Raw genomic sequence first — 18,796 nt, forward strand, 5'->3', positions numbered from 1 at the left:
AGGAGAGACTCTCCTTCAGTTTTGATGAAACAATCAGCCATGGTGAGGATGCCCACGTGGCAAGAAACTGTGGGTGGTCTCTAGAGCTGAAGATGGCCTCCGGCCAACAGCCGGTAAAAATTCAGGGCTCTCGATTTTATGGCCACACGGAGATGAATTCTGCCAACAGCTTGATAGAAGTTGTGAGCTGATTCTTTGAGCCTTCAAATGAGCGTGCAGCCTGACAACACCTTGACTGTAGCCTTGGGAGACCCTGAGCAGAGGAACCAGTTAAGCCCCGCCTGGAGTCCTGACCACGAAACCGAGGTAAAACAGGTGTATTGTCTTAAGGTGCTAAATCTGTGGCAATTTGTTACATAGCACTAGAAAGCGAATACACCTGCAAAGACCCACCCTCCCGATAGCAGTTTCACGCCTCCGAAGTCAGTTCTGACTCTCCTCCAGGAGAGACCTGACGTCTGCTCTGCGGCCCTTGCTTTGAGTCCACTTTGCCTCCCGCCATGGTGCACCTTCTGCTGGTCCCCTTGGCCGTCCTGCAGCTACTTCCAGGTCTCATCTGTGCCACAGGAGAACCAGGTAGAGTTGCTCAGAGATACTAAATTTTAGCACCTTTCTTTGACCAAACCACACCTACAAATTCACCAGGCAACTCCCCAGGTTGGTGTGAGAGCCACTCAAGGGCAATCTCTTTCAAAAGTCCTAAGCAGAACATGAGGTCAGTTTTTCTTCTGCCTTTGGCAGTATCCTTACTTGTTCTGTGCACAGAAATCAGGGCACATGCTTCTGGCTGCCAATGCTCCCTCCTTTCTCTTCTACAATTTCCTTGGGGAGTTGATAGTGAAACCTCTTTCCTGCCCACCGGCATTACATTCTTTCTTTGACAGAACAGTGAGCTACATGCCTTCATTATTACAGAAAGTTGCATTTTCTGCTCTGTGGGAGGACTCTGGGAGTTTGGCAACTCCAGGCTGAATTGGAAACTCCAGGATTGGTGGCTGATATGTTAAAGGAGGAGATAAAAAATTTAGAAACTCCCTCATTCATTTGTTCATTCATCCACTAAGTATTTATTGAATGTCTCCTATTTGTTGCGAGTCTATTCCCGGGCTCTGTTCATAGGCGATGCAGCCACAAACAAGAGAGAGAAAAGGCCTGTTCTCTTGGAGATTATAGTCACTTAAAATGAATGCCTGATGTTCAAGGTTATTTCTTGCTGCCTAATCTTATTTTGTGTATTAAAAGCTGGATATTACTTCATTCTTCCTTTGCATTCTTTTAGTGAAAAAAAAAAATTCTTCTCTGTCCCCAGCCAGATGACAGTTAAAGTGATGATCTCATACTCAAAAAAGGCAGGGGAAAAAAGCGCATTAATGATTTTCATAATACTACCATCACTGAAAATGTTTAAAAATAATTTTCCCCTGGATTTAGTGTTAGAAAGTGTTTTTCATATATAGATTTCTGTAATTGTTTTTCGCCTTCCAGGTTTCTTTGGTAATTTTTCAAATAAGACAATGAAAAACTTTAAAACTTTAAAATTTGGATGATAAAATGATTTCCAGGAAACTGCACTACCACTTAGGTTTCCTCAGAGTTTCAGGTGATTGAGAGCATTGACCCAAAATAACCATCAGCTGGCAGTTCTCAGGGTTACTGAGGCTTGTGGTTGTACTGTAAATTTTGTACACCTGCTGCAAAAAGACTCAACGGAGGTCAGTTGGTACTGTTGAGAAGTCTTTTAAAATTTAATTTTATTAAAACATTTCACTTAAGGTCACTCTTTTGGCAGGAGTGAGGTCAATTTCCATTTCATTAATTAAGGAATTATATGTGGAAATGAGATAATTGATAACAATATTTTCAATTTATACCAGTGATATTTTAGTAGCTGCTATGGATTGAATGTTTGTGTCCCCTGCACCACCACCCCCGTATTCATCTGTTGAAACCCTAATTGACAATGTGATGGTATTTGGAGATGGGTTCTTTGGGAGGTAATTAGGTCCTAAGAGTGGAACCCCTCCCACTCCCCATCATAGCATTAGTATCTTTAGAAGAAGAGACGTTAGAGAGCTTACTTCCTGTCTCTCCCCCTGCCACGTGAAGACACAGCAGAAAAACAGTTATCTGCAAACAGGAAGAGAGCTCTCATCAGAACCCGACTGTCCTGGCACCCTGATCTCAAACTTTCCAGCCTCTGGGACTAAGAGAAATAACTTTTTGTTGTTTTTAAGCCCCAAGTCTATGGTAATCTGTTGTGGCAGCCTGAGCCGATAAGACTTACTGCTGAAAGACTGGTGCCCGACCGAGCCGGCCTTGACTTGTCCTCTCTGAGTTGCGCTCATGCACGCGTGGGTGGTGTGAGGTGTCATAATCAAAGCCTGTGGCAGAGCTCTGGGTAGAGGGCTGGGGCTCATGGGGCGATTCCCCTGCTCCACTTCCCCTAGTCGATGCTTACACCAGAACGTGGTGTCTGCTTATATTTATGGTTTTATTTCTGTCATTTACTCGATACTGTATTATTTTAAGCAAAATCCTTTATAACTAATCTAGTACAGCAGCTTATAAGATCAGGATATACTTAATGACAGAAAGAAATGCTGAAAGGAAAAACTGATGAGAACTCTAGGAAATGCACCCTCTTTATACTACAAGATGTGTGCCGAGTCCTTTTTTTACGTAGCTACAATAGTACTGCAGATTTGGGCTGCAGCGGGGAAAAATAGAATGGCAAAGTGCAACCCAGTGCCATTTAGAAAATTTGGAACACACCAATTCAATTATATTGTCTGCCATTGGTGGAAAGTTCTGATTTTCGTATTCCTCGCTGGCACAGGAACTAGGAACAGAAGGCCACGAGGAAGACTTATGTGACATGCCACTGTGTATTTCTATCTGGAGTGATATGGCAGATAAAAGAGAGACCTACTCGGTCTTCTGAATATACTACATCAAATCCTATGATTGGATGCTATTAAACAGAAATAAACACCTAGGGCACAGACGAAATGGGGAAAAGAAACAACTGAATAAATAAAGCATAAGCAAGAGACTTTGGTTTTTGAAGGGAATCAGCTTTTAAATTTTCTGTTGGAAAAATGTGCAGTATACTGTATATATGTATTCACATGAAATATAATGTGTATGTGCAGTCGAACTGTAATAATTCTACCTAATAAAACTGAAAAAGGAGAAACAAAATTTTTCAGTTGGAGCTCAGTATTTAAAATCTGCAATTACCTTAGTCTCCTCCCAATTTGAATCTTTCCTAAACTCATAGGGTACCAAAAGAAGAGTTGTTTAGAAGTGCAAATGGTGATAAGTACTAGAAATAGGTAATAATGTGATATCTCAAAGTTCCGTGATATGAAGATCCTTTGTGTTATTCAGTGCTTTGGGAAGTCAGCCTGCTGTTTTGAGTATACGTTGTGTTGAGGTGTGTGGGAATCCTAATTGGGTGGTGGAAACTTTGAGGATCCAGTGAAAAGGAAGAGGAAGTGATCCTGGGTCAAGACAGAACACTGATAGACAGTGAGACCCAAAGTGGCGCCTACCAGTAGACAGAACAGTTTCCCCCCTCCTGGCAGCAGAGACGGCTTGGTTATTGATGTACCTCAGGTGGAGACCAGACACGCGTTCCAGGACAGCCTGCGGTTTCCTGGAAGGGGAGGCATTCCATGCCAGCTTTTTCATGGAGGAGAGCCAGCAACAAACGAAAGAAGAAATGGTTGTTTGAGGAAGAGCAGAGAGAGATTTTCTGGCTATTTTTTAAGACTTGGCATATACAGTGGAGTCCTGGCAAAGCTGGGAGAAAACACAGAAGCAAATCTTGCTTCTGGGTCTTGCATAAATGTTAGGGAAAAGGAAAAAGCATGTGGTCAAGGACAAAGATAATGGTTTTTGCAGGTTAAGGTCATTTGAATTTTCAAGGTCAGGAAGTGTATGCACTTAATGTGTAACACGTGGGCTTATCTGAGAACTGTTTCGGCTATTTATGTACTTGTAACTTTCTAACTCCTTAGCCTGCTTTATTTTTCTAACACGGCGTTTATCACCACCATGTTATATATTCATCTGTTTATTCTTAGTTTCCTTCTGCTTGCTTTATAAAGGCAGGGACTTTTCTGGCTTCATTTATTTATGTCTGTCGAATGGTATCAGATGCAGACTAAATACTGAAATAAAGGTATTTATATATTATTGTGGCTAATGCTGGTCCTGGAAGTCCAAGGTATTTGCAGGAGTCTGAGATAGAATTGGGGGAGGGGAAGAAAAATGTGCCTGTTAGTGGGTGTAATGGTCTAAAAAGATGCCCACAAACTGATCCAAAATGTGGAGGCTGAGTTCCCTCTCCTCATGTGTGGGCTGTACTTAGTGACTCAGTTCTAAGGCACTGACTGTGGCAGAACCAATGGGTGTAACTTCTGTGTCTGGGCCATAAAAGACGTGCTGGTTGTTTTCTTTGTTCTCTCTCTGGTACCCTCGCTCTCTGTTTACTCTGGGGGAAGCCACCTGCCATGTTCACAAGCAGCCCTGGGGAAGGGTCCAGGTGGCAAGGAACTGTTGTTCTGGCCAATAGCCAGTGAAGAGCTGAGGCTTCTGCCAACAACCACACGAGTGAGCTTCGAACAGGTCCTCCAGCTCAGGTCAAGCAGTCAGCTGCCGGCAGCCCCTGAGAGCATCTTGTTTGCAACTTCATGAAAGACCTTGAGTCAGAGTCGCCCAGCTAAGGCACTTCCAAATTCCTGAACCTCAAAATTGGTATAAGAAATGTTTGTTGTTTTAAGCCACTAAGTTTGGGGGTAATACGTTTGGCAGCAACAGATAACTACTACAGGGAGGAATCTGCCCCCGAGAAATAGTCTGCCCCCTAGAAATGGTTTAGACAATGGCAATAACCTGGGAGATGAAAGGAAAATGGTGTGGATGGCAATGCACAGATCTACTCCTACATATTTTTATCTCTTTTTTCCACTTGGTCTCTTTTTTGGGGAGAAGACCATATGTTTTACATTTTTACAACCTCCTGCAGTGCCTACTCTCCTGCACGTTATCAACAGCTAATAAATGATGATGATAAGTCTTACAAATGTATGATGCAGTTCTGAGCTAGGACAGAGGGCAGTTTCTACGTCAAGATGTCCTTCCCTTTTTCTATTCAATTCCATTGTGTAGATCAAGATTTGTCATATCCAGGGAATGAAAAGTGTGTGTGTGTGTGTGTGTGTGTGTGTGTGAGAGAGAGAGAGGAGAACAATCTCTAACAGCCACATCATAGCTTTTCAGACTCACATCACATACAGCCTGAAAACATGTACCAAAACAGATTTAAACTGCTTCGTGATCAATTCAATTTTTCTTGAAAATTTGCTGAAAATCTGGTCCTTACCTAACGGGGATTTAATTAACTCCTGGCCAGAAAAGTTTGCTGCAGAAATATGTTTCCTTTTAACTAATTTAAAATTCTTTCAAGACGTGAATGCATAATATCGAATGCTATTAGACATTGTTATGGATTTGGAAAAAGATTTCTCTTAGATTTTTAAAGGAAAAGTATGTAGTCCCTCTCTGAGAGTTTGTTATGCCATGACCTCTTTCTCAGCATTCAGAAGTGGAAAACCCTGATGAAGTTGTCTGTCTTAACCCTGGGCAGTGATGTTGGCTTTGGGAGTCAGACTGACCTGGGTCTCACCGTTTACAAGTTATGTGACCTTGAGAAAATGACGTAGCTTTGCTGATGTGTAGCTGTCCCATCTGCAGCCCCTCTCCCATTCTTTCACCAGATCAACTCAGTAGATGATGACAGTGATGATCTAGGCACTGTATTTGAAGCCAGTCCACGTGGCGATAGGCTGGTAGCTTGGTACTTAAAATGATCTTCAAATTGGGAAAATTATTCTGTTGCCCGCTGCCACCCATGAGGTATTCTACAGGGCACAAGTTTCATGGTTTCGATTATACAGACATGACTATGAGGGAGGGCTAAGTGGGCTGAACACAGCCTCGGGGTCAGAGCTGGCTGTTAGGGGAATGTGTCGGCAGAGTCGTGGTATAAAAGGGCACTGCATGTTCCTGCCATCACTCTTGGCTTGTGTCAGGCGTGCTTTAGAGTGTGAGCCCAATTTAGGTGTAGCTGTATATTTTCAACGTTGTAAATGAATATGAGTGATTTAGAAAAGGTTTGTGTGTGTGTGTGGACCAGGACGGTATGGCTCAGCACAGACTAGTTGGGTGAATTAATTATGTCTCGATAATAAGCCTGGCTTTCCAGCTTGAAGCATATTCTGTGCTTGAGGCTTCCTTGTCAGTGAAGAGAGTAGGCCCGCCGCTCCGACCAGACAGCAGTGCGATGTGGATCTGGGAGTGATGAAGTTGCCTTAGCCCTCAGTGTCTCTGAACCAGAACAATGTGAGAAATAGAAACAATAGCCCCAGCTAACAATTACTTATCGCTTAACTATGTGCCAGGCGACATTGTTTTTCACATGGATCATACAGCCTGACACCCCCATTCTCTGCCCTCTGCCTCAGGCCATCTTAAAAGGGAGCCGGTATTCCTGGCTACTGTTGGCATGGTGGTAGTCACCCTGTGCTTTATTATTTCCCCTCACCCACCCCAAGGACCTCGCTTCCCACTAGCTGTTGGCCTTCTAGAGTCCCTCTTTCCTTTCTGTCATGATTCACTCTGGAACATTTCCATCATCTATTTTTCTCTTGTCTCTCCCCACCACCCCCAATAACCCAGCGATGTTGAAGAGAGTCGTTTAAACTTTGGTAACTCTCTCTCACACGGAGGAGGTCATTCATTCAGCGTGCTTTGTTGTAGGCACGGAAGGGAGAGCAGTGAATAAACAGACCAGAGTCCCTGCCCTGGCTTACATTCTGGTGGGGGGAGCTGGATGATACACAAGACAATGAAGGAGGACGTGTAGCACCACAGAGAGTGTCAGTCCCGGGGAGAAGAATAAAGCGGGGAACGGGAATGAGGTAGAGATGGGAGGAGACGTCGCAGTTGCAGACAGAATGTCTAGGGAAGATCTTACTGAGAAAGTGGCTTTTGAATAAAGAGTTGGAGGAGGTGGAGAGTGGCTTGTGGCTGTAACCTCAGCTGGGGCCCCATTAATGAGCAGCAATTATTTTGCACATCTCTTTGGACTCAGTGTCACGTACTACAGAACTTTCCCAAATCCCTCTCTTTAAGCTCCTTCCAAGTCCTTACCTTTATGAACTCAAGGTGTTTCATCCTTTACCTGGTAGGACTGAGCACAGAAGTTATTCTGCTGATATTTATTGAAAGTCAGTCATACAGAATGATCAAATAATCCTGATCTTGGGAGCTTAAATTTTAGTTTATAGAGCTTATATTTTAGCATCACTACCCCGTCTTTTCTTTCTTTTTTCCTCCCTCCCTCTTTTTTCTTTCTTTCTTCCTTTCTTCCTTCCTTTCCTTTTCTTTCTTTTCTTTCCTTCCTTCCAAGTGTCTCCATCTTTATTCTCCTGCCCTGAAGGTTTATTGTGGTACAATTGACAAATAAAATTGTAAGATATTTAAAGTGTACCACACGGTGATCGATACACGTATACATTGTGAAAGGATTCCCTCCATCTGGCTAATTAACACACCCAGCACCTCAGATGCTTATCTATTCTTTACTTACTATTTTAAAGGAGTAACTTAGCTTTTTTCCACCCATTTGTGCTATTGATCTCAACTTTTGCCTTCCTCTAAAACTGAGTGCCACCAATAATTGCCCTTTTGTTTGTCAAATCTTTCCTTTCCTGCTTCACTAGCTGCTCACTTCCCTACTGCTTACAGGTATGTTGAGGCCGCCCCACTCCTAAAACACCTTCTCTTAGTTCTCCTTCCAGTTGTTGTACGTACTTACTCCCCACTTTCCTTTCATTGACAGTCATCTTGAAAGTTTCACTGCATTGTTTGTCTCTTTACCATGATCGTTTCAAATGGAAAATCAAAGCACATGGTGTATTAAATGAACTTATTTACAAAACAGAAACGGGCATATGGACATAGAAAAGAAACTTGTGGCTGCCAACGAGGAAAGGGAGGGAGGGATAAATTGGGAGTTCTGGATTTGCAGATGCACACTATTATACATTAAATAAACAAGGTCCTGCTGTATAGCACAGGGAAGTATATTCCTTATCTTATAATATCCTATAAAAAAAGAATATAACTGAGTCACTTTGATGTATATCAGAATCTAACATGACACTGTAAATCAGTTATACTTCAATTAAAAAATAAAAAACAAAAACCCCACATGTTGTATGAGACAGAATAAGTTGACATTGGGAGTGTTCCAGAAAATCTAGGGTAGATTACCCTGATTCCTACCTATGAACTGAACCCACCCATGATTTTAATGAAAACGCTCTCTTCATAGCCCCCAATATCCAAAGCAATTTTGTCTCATTGCGCTTGAGCTCTGTGTGGAAATTTACAGTTGTTGGCATTATTGATGTCCTTCCTCTTAGCAGGGGACAGAGCTGTCTCCATTATCCCAGTTTTTTGAGGAACGTGACTCCTGACTCAAACTCCTTATTCATTATTGGTCTGTTCATATTTTCAGATTCTTCACAAATTTTGGCCTATTCTGTTGCTGAACTTGGAGTGTCTCTTCAGATTTGAGAAGTTCTTAGTCATTATTTGTTTAAATAAGCTTCCTTTCCCTACTCCCTCCCTCTCCCCTCTGGGACTTCAGTAACATATAAGTTGTTTCTTTTAATGGTATCCCATAGTTCACATAAGTCTCTCCAACTTTTTTTTATTCCTTTTTTGTTCTCCTTTGACTGAATAATTTCAAAGCATATGTCATTTACTTCACAGATTCTTTTTTTCTTTTGCTTGATCTAGGTTGAGATATGATGCTCTCTATTGCATTTTTCATTTAATTCACTGTATTCTTCAGCTCCAGAATTTTTTCTGTTTGGTTCTTTTTTATGATTTCTGTCTCTCTGTTAAGCTTTTCATTTTGTTTGTGTGTCGTTTTCCTGATTTTTTGAAACTGGCTTTTTGTGTTTCCTTCCAGCCCACTGAGCTTTCTTTTTTTGGGGGAGGGGGGGATTAGGTTTATTTATTTATTTATTTATTTTGAGAGGCGGTACTAGGGATTAAGCCCAGGATCTCGTGTATGCTAAGCATGCGCTCTCCCACTTGAGCTGTATCCTCCCCCACCCCCGACATTGAGCTTTCTTAAAACAACTGTTCCAGTTTTTTACTGAACAAATTGCAGATCTCCATTTTTGGGGATTTAGTTACTGAAAAATTATTATGTCCCTTGGGTGGTGGTGTTTTCTCGAATTTTCCATGCTCCTTGAGTCTTGTGTTGCTGCCTTCACGTCTGAAGAAGCAGTCACGTCCTCCAGTCTTTAAGACTGGCTTCAAGGGAGAGAGTCCTTCCTTCAGCCCTGCTAGGGATTCTGAAGCTTCCTCAGACTTCTTCTGTGAATATACCTGCTGGTCATTTTTTTTTTCCCTCTTGTGGCAGAATTCTTAAGCTTGTATACTCTCTCTTGATCCTGTACAGGCCAGGTGCTGACAGCCTCCCTTTTGCTCTCGCCTAGGGTGGTGCTAAGTGTTTGTATTTGTGTGTTTTCTCCCATGTCTGCAGGGTTAGGCTGCTTTCTGCACATGCTCACTAGCCGTCTGGAAGAGCTCGCTCTTCCCACCTGCAAGAGTGCACAGGCTGCAGGTCACAGGGCTGGGGGCTGTGTGGGTTTGGTGCAAGGAGTGTTGGGGGAGCTCATGGACTAGATGGGGAAATTTGCAGTGACTTATGGGTGAGCTTCCTGATGGGGTCTGTGAAGTAGCTGGTAAGATCCACTTAACCTTAGTACATTCTGTCCTCATCCCTGGCTGCTGTTCTGCAGATGCTCCCTGCCCCACAGCTCACAAGTCAGTGTTCTTGATGGGTGAGGAAGAAGTTGGTTTCTTTGACAATATCCTACAAACTGGGGAAGCTGGGTGCTCACTTGTGCATTCCCATTCCATGGGAGAAATATGGGCCAAGAAGGTCTCTCTTGGCACTGAGCTGTGCTGTTTTGGGGGAGGAGTGATGCAGGTAAAGTGACACTGTTCTTCTTATCCTCTTCAATACTTCCAATCTCAGAATTTTTAGCTCCAGTGGTGTGCTAGAACTTCTCCACTGAACTCCTGGACTTCCCCAAAGGCTCCTTTGTCCATGGGTGATTGTTTAACTGGTGTTCTTTGGGGAAAGACAGTGGAAAATTCTTATTTTGTCATGATGATATCATCACTCCTTAATTTAAATGCAGCTTTGCTTTATATTAAAGAATGAGAAACATTATAATGTTATTAGTTAACTAAGCCATTTTTGTTCCAATTGAAAATAACATGGGGCCTTGACTGTAACCACTAATTTAGCTTTTGTTCACGTTAATAGCAAGTGATATAAAATTACCTGATATAAAAGAGTCCTGGATTTATTGGAATCAGATTTCGTTTTTCAAACTTGTGTAGGGACTAAGGATATTCCTTCTGAGATTCAAAATTATTAAAATACCTTTGATGGATGAAAGTAGCCCCAACTAAGTTTGCCTGGAAGAAGGTACTTGCTCTTAAGGAAAAACTCATAATGTAAAGGCAGTTCTGGACTAGTGATTTGGGATCTCTACTAGGTCCTTGAGGGTTAGGGAGGAGAAATGATATGAAACTAAGCACGTGAAGATTTTTTTCTTACCAACTCTCCTTACTGTGAGCATGCTCTGAGGAAACTGGCTATACATATTTGCAGTGAAAAATTATAACACTCATGGAAAGAATGACCCCCTTCTGCAACCTGAGGAAACTTGCTACTTTGGGAGGGTCTGGACCATCAACAGGTGGTCAGATAAGAACCTCAGCCCCAGTTGCAAAGCTTCAGCTTTCTAGGCTTTGTCAAGTGAAGGCTCTAGAACAATTGTCATTAGCAAGGAGAGGGGAGGAATATTTTCTGACTACCCAAATTTTGACTGTCTCTAGTATTTTGAGCTGGCAGCGTTAGCAGCTGGCAGTGTGATCCTGACCTAGAGCTGTCCAGTGCTTCTCTGGACATTACTTCACACTGAAGACCAGTCTTCAGTGTACATATGAATCATCTGAGGATCTTGTTCAAGTGTAGGTTCTAATTCACTGGATAGGCGGTGAATCCCAGGATTCTGCATTTCTCCTAAGTTCCCAGGTAATAGTAATGCTTCTGGCCTAAAGATCATACTTTGTGTAGCAGAGAGTGATAGAAAGATTTGTGGCCCCCAAGAAGATCTAATGCCCTAATCCCCAGGACTAGGAGCGTGTTACCTTACATGGCAAAAGACACTTTGCAGGCGTGATTAAGTTTACTAATCCACTGACCTTAAAATAGGAAGCTTATCTTGGATTATCTGAGTGGATCCAATATAATTACATGAGCCCTTAAAATCAGAGGAGAGGAAAATGTCAAAGAGATTCCACATGTGAGGACTTCACATACAATTGCTGGTTTGAAGATGGAAGGGCCATGTGGAAAGTGTGAGGAGGGAGTGGATTCTGCCAACATCCTGAATGTGCTTGAGAGTGTTCTTTTCCAGAGCATCAAGTAAGGCATGGAGCCCTTGCCTCATTTGTGATCGAATCAGACAGTCCCGCTGAGCTATTCTGTGTCCAGAATTATGAGCTACAGAAATTATGAGATAATAAATGGGTATTGGCTTAATTGCTTAATTTGAGGTAATTTGTTATGACAACAATAGAAAACCAATACAAGGCAATCTAGAGCACCTCGAATCAGCATGAAATCATCCTGCATTAAGAGGGTAAATCTGAGTTCCAGATCCAGGGAAGGTGTGAGAACAATCAAAATTGGCCTTTGCATTGATTAGATTCCTAGGTTTCTCAGAATTATTAAGGAAGGCAGGAGCCTGACAGATGAAGGATGCTCTCACAGTAAAGAGATGTAGGGCCTTGGAGTCATATTAAAATAGGATATTTAGAGAGGTTCTCCAAGCTGGCAACTTATAGGTCATAATATATATGCAAATTATTATGTATAATTATATGTGATATGTATAATTATAAATAATGTGTTACACATAAAGCCATATATTGTATGAATCCCTTCATATGTAATGTCCAAAATAGGCAAATCTATAAAAATAGAAATATTAGTGGTTACTGAGGACTAGAGAAATGAGTAAGAAGATAGGGGAATGGGCACAGTTTCTTTTGGGGTGATGAAAACGGTCTGAAATTGACTGGTGATGGCTGCACAGTTCTGTGAATAGACTACACCATGGATTTGCACACTTTAAATGGGTGAATTGTATAGTATGTGAAATGTATCTCAATAAAATTGTTTTTTTTTAAATAAATAATGTGTTAGAAGTAGTATCTATGTACTGAGAGAGAATTCTTTATGTATTTCTGCACTCTTGCAAGCAAAAGCACTGACAGCTTTTCCTGCAGACAATCCTTTCAAGAATGTTTGTATAGTGAACAGCCTTGGAAGATAGAGTGATGTCTTCCTCTGGAGCAGGGGCAGGTTTATTTACTGTCCAGTATAATAAAGACAATATTATACCGTAGGGCAGATTTGCTTGCTGCCTATTATAAAAGATTGGGTTTCCTTTAGCTTGATATTCCTTGGCTGTGATGAAAACCCGCTATGTGTACAGCGTCTCTGGGAGATGCTCAATGTTACCCCCACGGGACTTGGGCAATAAGGAGAACCAGTGTCAATGTGAAGTTTGTGCTTGCTGTGCCGTGAGTAATCGTGTCCTTCATCTCTGACCTAGAAATTTCTTGTCTTCTGTCATTGACCACGAAGGGGTGGCAGGCTAATTTGTTATGTTAGCACCAAGGTTAAGTTAAAACCTCAGACTTTCACAGTTCTTAACTATGTATGAGAAAACCTGTGTGCGATTGTGTTTGTTTATGATTGTGTGTGTATGGCATGTAGATTTCAGATTTTAAAAAAATCTGTCAACAAGTAAGTTGAAGATTTACCTATTATGGAGTAGTCTGAAGTTTGTCAATACCATGAATTCAATAGGTTTTTGGCTCTTAAGCCATGTGGTGTATATTGAATCTCTTGCCATCAAAGAAATATTATGTTGAATCATCAAGAAGTCCAAAAGTTTTATGGAAACAACAGCTATGTTAAGTATTTTTTGATATTTATTTTATTACCATGGTTGACAATGTTAAGTAACATGTATCTTTCTCTAATATTACATTATTTGGAATTTTTGGTTTTCTTGCACCGTTCCCATTAGTGTTGGTTTTGTTGTTGCTGTTGGAAGTATCTTTGCTTCATTTAAATAATAATGATAGTAATGATGATGAGCTAGGTTCTTGATGAAAAGTTTTCTTAAATAATACATTCTAAATTTGGGGCCTTGAGCCTTTATAAACTTCGTAAGAGGTAATTATTATTCTTCACAATTTTTAGGAAGATTTAATTTTGTAGGAGTGTCTCAGTATAATACCTATAGTCTCAGTATAATACAAGAACTGTTGTACTTCACTGGGAAAAATATCAAAATTAAGCAGATTTATTGTTCTTTGTAGGCAGACTAGGTAATTCTCTAAACTATGGCAGCTCTGTTTTCATCTTTTACATCTGTCCAGGAGGAATCTACATGTGAAGGTAACCTGAACAACATTCAGTGGGTTTCATTTTCAAAAAATGTGTACTTGGGGGTCTGGGAAGTTTCAGACACTTGAAGTATAGCATGTTTGGCATCGGCTATTCCCTGGTATCTTTCCCTGTCAAGGCCGTCTTGTCTTGACCATGCCTATTTAGTCTCTGTGTTTACTAGGACAGATCAAATATTTGCATGCATAATTGTTCCACTTTTATGAAAAGACTATAAACGATTATATGTGTATTGTTTTATTGTTTTTTTGTTTTTAATCATCACAGTTTCTCCATCTGTTCTTCATAGGTTTCTGCCAAGTGAAAAAATATGACAAAGAATCTAGATCCAATGCTACATTTTTTTTTTGAAATTTTGAGTTTGTTTACAGAGGAAAAGCAATAACAAGTAATTGTGTATTAAGGTGTTGTTCCTGTTTACTGAGTAGAAGATGATTTCCTGCCAGACCTGGTTGAATTAGGGTGGAGGTGGTGGGGATGATGGAGGAAAATAATTCCATCTAAAACAGAGTTGTCCTCCTTGTATGGACTCGGTTGACCTGATTAATTAGCTTTTAAATTTAAAATTTTCTCAGTTAAACATTTTTATTTCTCTTACTAGGTGTTTTTTTGAGCACCTTCCGTATACAGTGCTTTTTCAGCTAAGCAATGCAATTCTTTTCTTTTAAAAACCTAACAAGTTTTGCCAAGCTCTCTTTATTCAACAAAGGAAAAAAAAAATCCAAGCTTTCTTTGCTGCAGTGGTACAGATTTGTGTTCAGTATTTCGAATCCAACCTTTGAATAAGATAATTTTTCTTTTCCAACAGATTACTGTCAAAATACAGTTTTTTTGGCTGTTACGTAATATCTTGCTAGAGAGGTATTAATTCACTATTTCTAGGTTAGTAAAAATCAATTTAGGATATTAATAAAAGGTCACCAAATGGCCTGAAAGGGAGGAAAAAAATCACCTCTAAAAAAGAAGGATAGTTCTTGTTTCAATAAAATTTTAGAACCGTTGGCTTTCTCTTCCATGTTCTAGCTCCCCCTTTGATTCTCGTTGGGCTAGTAAAGTGCTGTGATTTGAGACTGGACATTTTTCAGCTGATGATGGGACACCATTTTAATATTAGGAATCCTGCCTTCTCTTTTTCTTTGTTATGATGTTGATGCTTGATTTGGTTTTTCTAAACTATTTTGTAATACTGGAAATATAAATTTGACACCCATTACTGAAAATACAGCAGTGATTTTGGTGTTAGTTTGATATCTGATAGAATCTGACAGAGATGCTTTTATTCTATGAATTATAAAGGTTATGTAATCTTCCTAGAAATGATGAGTTTTATCAAATCATGAAAATGAGCTTATACAATCAGAGGCATGGAGTTTGTGCCTTTTTTGGTCCCTGGTGTCTCTTACTGGCTTAGTCTCACTGAAGCCAGGGTGTCTTACTTGTGCTGCCATTTCTGCACTAAATGTTACTTGTAAATACCAGTAAAAGGAGCATTTTTTTCATATGGCAGAGAATGTTCTTTTTATGATAGTTTATGGAAGGATAATAGGTTAAAAGTCCAAAGCACTTCTGTTTTTTTTTCCCTAATAATGGAATGAGATGGGAGTTGATAATGTTAACATTCCTCCCTTAGAAGGGAAAGTAATATTTCCTTTCCATGTGTTACCCCATCAATAGTTTTTCACATACCCTGTCCTCCCACGATATTTTCTGTATTTTCTTTGTTTGAGGGGAGTATCTTTAGCAGTTTCTTTGATTAAAGTGGGAAACATTCTCGGCAGCCTTCACAATGCTGTGCAGGTTCTCAGCTCAGCACTGGCTCACGTGTACCTTTTCCTGTGAGGCAATCCCTAACGTCACCATACCGGACAGCACACTCAGCAGGCAACGGGCTTTCAGACCTCCTCCTCCAACTTGTCTGACTCAGCCCACGTGGAAGTACCCCTTCCCCTCGTGTTAACTCATCTACCTCGAAAGAAGCCAATCACTTGGCTCTTTCTCTTGTTCTTCCGTGTTTGTGTGTTTTGACTTTCTGACTGCTGTGTAAACTCTGTGGGAGTAGAAGCCATGTTTTATAAGTCTCCTGTAACCCCGTAATGCTGGGAACAGAGTGGCAACTCAGGGAATTATCTTGATTGATTGGAAGTGACATCCTGGACTCCAGTATGAGCAGGGGTATTAGGTCCCATGTGTCTTTGGCTCTTGTCTTAGTCAGCTTGGCGGCTGCAACAAAAATACTATAGACTGGCTGGCTTAGCAACAACTGAAATTTGTTTCCTCACAGTTTTGGAGGCTGAGAAGTGCAAGATCAAGGTGCTGGTGTGTTTAATGTCTGGTGAGGACCTGCTTCCTGGTTTTGTAGATTCATCTTTCTGCTGTGTCCTCACCTGGTGGAAGGGACAGGATCACTCCGAAGTCTCTAAGGCTGCTAATCCCATTCATGAGGGCTCCACCTCATGACCTGATCACCTCGAAAAGGCCCATCCTTCAAATACCATCATACTGGGAATTAGGTTCCAACATACAAACTTTAGGGGGATACAAACATTCAGTCTTTGACAGCTTCCTTTCTGGAAAGACTCAGTGCCTCTATGCTGAGGGAGCTTAAAATGTATTAATTGAATAAATGAATGAGATTGTGAATGGGATGAAATGGGTCTTTGCTCATTGAATTAGGTGAGACAATCTCTTAAAGCCACAGAAATGGCATAAAACTTGGCTGAAAGGGAGTGAGGCTTGCAGATGGCTATGCCAAGTGTGGTGGCAGCCAGTGGTACAGGGCACTGGAAACTGGGAAAAATGGGGAGACGGTAACAAGTTTCTGCTTGAAGTGATAAGATAACTTGCTTGGACCCATGCTCTATGGGGAATAAAAGCTCCGATTAAGAATCTCGGCTTCCTACTCCCATTCCTGAAGCCTGGCCATTTTTAATTTTTTTAAATCACGTTTTAAGAGTCTGACTTTTTTGAGTGAAAACAAACCTTTGTATATATTCTTGGAGAAAGTAATGGAGAGAAAAACTGAACAAATGAACCTAAAGCTACCGACCCAGGAGCAGCTTCCAACAGAGGCGGTGCTGCTTTGACAGGTTGTTTGTGACAGAGAGCTGCTCTCTTTGAAATATGAGCTGAAGGTGCACTTTTACGTGCGCTTTCAAAGCGTGTTCCTTGCTAGGTGTGAGCTGTGTTGCCCGCTTGGAGCACGTTTTCCTGCAAGGTTGTCTTAGCATCAAACTGTCACTATCAGAGGCTTTTTTGACTCCACAAGTGGGATGGCGAGTGCAGCGTCAGTGGTGAGCCCTTACATCGGGATTCTTTGAGCCGGTGTCTCTGTAAACGTTTCTCAATATTCTTTTGTTTCTGCAGCAGTTTACATGTCATCTCATCACCACTGACCTCAGTGGGGATGGGATTTTCCAGTAAGCTTTGGTGTGTTTTGCTTGTGAAAAATACATTTTAGAGAATAGAGCTGAGGTACCGTGGCCTAGAGTTCAAGGTACAGACGCCCTGGTGTTGACTCTGGCCTAGCAGAGATTTGTTATGGGCTCTGTTAGCAGAACTTGAATTGCTTGGGGAAAAACTGGTAATTTTCTTCCGTGGAAAGAAGCACCTGGAGTACTCAGATGCTCTCCTGACTTAGGGAAGAATCTGAGGCCCTAAAAAAAAATTCCCAAGAGCTGGCATCTATTTGATCTGTTGTTAAAATTATGCTGAGAGATTTTGGAGAAAGGTAACATGGAGGAACTATGTAAACATAATGCCTTAAAATCAGATTGAGAGTTCTAAACTTGTAAAAGGATACATTTTTCCTTTTCCCATCTGTATATTAATCTTTTAATGAATTACTATCTGTGGATTAATCTTTTGCATTTTGTCTTAGTTGGAGCGGTAAAGATCTTTCCACCTTTTCAAGGATAGTTTCTCCATTTTTGTCAATGATCTCATTTATTTGGACTATTTTCAGGTTAGTAAAATACATTTCTCTCCCCTTTTTCCATTTGCATGTTTAATCCCTCTGTCTCCAGTCGCTCCTTTGCCATTTATCTGCAGTAAATTGAGATTTTCTCATCATCCTAGAATCCCCTTCTTTTAACCTTGCCTTCCTTTTGGCCTACTGTTCTATTTCTGTTCTTACCATTAATTGTCCTATTCAATTTGCCTTCACGGGTTACGCATTATGTTGGGTACTGGGGATGCAGAGGTGAATTAACACAGAGTATCTGCTTTCAAGTAGCTGATTGTCTAGTGGAAGGTGCAAACAAAGCAGCCGATGCGGTAGATTATGATAAATACAAAACCAAGGTAGGTATAGGAGTCTAGAAGGATACAGAGCATTGGGCCATGTGACTCCATCGAAATGACCAGGAAGCTTTCTCAAAGCAGGTGCTGCTCTAGTAAACTCATCAGGGACAAGCAGTAAAGGTAGCTTTACTACTGCACGGACAGAGGCATAGAGACACAGGAGAATAACTGCTTGATTTGGCTGAAGAGTAGGAACTTTGGAAGGCACACTCAGACAATGATTCTGTTAACTACGATGGAAATTAGGCAGAGGTCCTGGGTTCAATCCCCAGCACCTCCATTAAACAAACAAACAAACCTACCTAATTACCTCCCCCAAGCCAGGGGGGAAAAAGATAGAAAATAAGGATGGAGGTGCCAGCAGATTTGGGATGACAAAAGAATTTACTTCAGTTTTGGCCGTGCTGAGCTTGAGTGGAGGGGCATGGTACCAGTGGTGCATAGGGCCCAGTTTGTGAATGGCCCCATATGCCATACAAAGGAGTGTTAGTTTTTCTATTGTTTCGTAACAAATTAGTACAGACTTAGTGGCTTAAAATAACGTAAATTTATTATCCAACAGTCAGATGTCCGAAATGGGTCCCATGAGGCTGAAATTAAGGTGTTGGAAGAACCATGTTCCTTCTGGAGGCTCTAGGGGAGAATCCATTCCCGGCCTTTTTCAGCTTCTAGAGCTGCCTGCACTCCATGGCTCATGGCTACATCACAAGTTCTGGAAATAGGGCATGGACATTTTTGGAGGGTCATTATTTTGCTTACCACATAAGGTGTTTGAATTCATCTTAAAGGCAAGGGGTAGCTATTGACACACATCCATCCAAAGAATGTGGTGATGCTTTAGAGATT

Source organism: Camelus bactrianus, chromosome 6 (genome assembly GCF_048773025.1).
Source record: "Camelus bactrianus isolate YW-2024 breed Bactrian camel chromosome 6, ASM4877302v1, whole genome shotgun sequence".
Taxonomy (NCBI): Eukaryota; Metazoa; Chordata; class Mammalia; order Artiodactyla; family Camelidae; genus Camelus; species Camelus bactrianus.